Below are 1,808 nucleotides of genomic sequence, written 5' to 3'. Positions count from 1 at the left end.
TTATTCCTTTTGCTGCTCTTACCGCTTCTTCATGTGCTCCTGGATATGTTTCATCCCAATCGAAGCAATCATCCTCCCCAACATCCTCATCTGACTCATCCTTTACTAATTCCTTTTTCTTTTCTGTTTCAGGTTGTTCGTGCTTTCCGGACCTTTGGATCTCCATATCCCTGTCTTTCTCGTATCCTCTTTTTCCTTTTACTAATTCTCTTTTTTCTGTTTCAGGTTGCTGACCGTTTCTGGACTTCTGGATCTCTTCATCGCTGGATTCATCGTAGGACTTTCTTCTCGTTTGCAGCATTCCTACAGGTAAGTATGGACTGTCATTTTCTAAATACTCCGATTCATCTGTTTGCGATGGTATTGATATAGGCCTTTCGCCCCCGCTATCTGAAGATAACGTGACTTGTTCGTCATTATTATTTGCGCTGTCTTGCGTAATTGGTGTGTCGTTTAACCATCCTGAATCCGGAGTCATACGTTCTTCGTCTATCGATATATCATCTTCATTTATTATTTCATTTACGTTTTCCGGTGGTTGGTGAATTTGTGCCGTAACCACCATAGTTTGCGGCTGAGTGTCATTTACACTGACTGAATTTTGTGACTGTTCTATCGGATTTTCTTCGTCATCAATTTGTCGTTCCTGGTGTACTTCTTGGTTCCTTATAAGATCGATTATTTGACCTCCGCGTTTGTATCCGTATTTGTGACACGCTGATCGGTGCGGTCTTAACTGACGTGAATTTGCAGAGCCTGCGTTCGTTCCATTTGCCCACTGTAGTGCATACGCGTTTGGGTTAATAATTTCTGTTACGTATAGCGGTCCCTCGTATATCGGGAATAACTTTTTCGTTTTTCGATGGGCTGCCGAACTAATTTTGTGCGTTTTTCGCCACACTTTAGCACCTACTTGATATTCTGCGGCTACACCGTGCTTATCCGCTTGTAATTTTCGTCGTTTTGCTGCTCTTTCCAGGTTTTCTCGCGATTCTTGTACTCTTTTATCTCTCTTTTCTCTCTCGTATCTGTATTCTTCTACGCCCCCTTGTGGAAGTAACGCGGGTGGTAACTTGATCAATCCGTCATTTCCGGCTCCTAATCGGTGTCTATCGTCGTACCAATTGTCGTTGTGCTCCAGTGATATGGGTGGTATTCCCGTTGATGCGTGGGCCGTAAGATTGAATATTGCCTCGATTCGAGGCACTGCACGAGTCCATTCTTCGTGATTTTCTGCTGAGTAAGCCCTCAGCGCTCGGCCTAACTCTCGCATAACGCGTTCTACCGGGTTTGCTTGCGGATTATACGGGGTGGTTCTCTTAATATCGCTACCTACTCGCTGCGCGAATTGTTTCCACTTTCTTGTTAAAAATTGACCTCCACAGTCCGATAAAAAGGTCTTGGGCGTTAAACCGCGTCTTTCTATATAATCGTTCTCTATTTTATCGATAATTGTTTCGACACGTTGATTTCTAATCGGGTAAAGCGCGACAAATTTCGAAAAAATGTCCATTAGGACCAATACGTACGCGTCGTGTTCGCGTGATCTCGGCAACGGGCCGTACAAGTCGATCGATACGACTTCTCCAATTTCGTTAGGTAGATTATAATATTGCTTTCCTACCGTTGGTCGCGTATACCATTTCGTCGCGATGCAAACGTCGCATGAAGCGACTACATCCCTAGCTAGTTCCTCTAAATTACGAATATCGAAAATCGTTTTGGCAAATTGTACTATCTTGTCAGTACCGAAATGAATTAAATATTTATGTAATTTTTCTAATAAATTCCAGGCAGCTTCCGGCGGT

This window comes from Harpegnathos saltator, unplaced genomic scaffold (assembly GCF_003227715.2).
Source record: "Harpegnathos saltator strain DR-91 unplaced genomic scaffold, Hsal_v8.6 scaffold61, whole genome shotgun sequence".
NCBI classification, from domain to species: domain Eukaryota; kingdom Metazoa; phylum Arthropoda; class Insecta; order Hymenoptera; family Formicidae; genus Harpegnathos; species Harpegnathos saltator.
The sequence above is the reverse complement of the archived record's forward strand: the minus strand, read 5'-3'. Positions refer to the sequence as shown.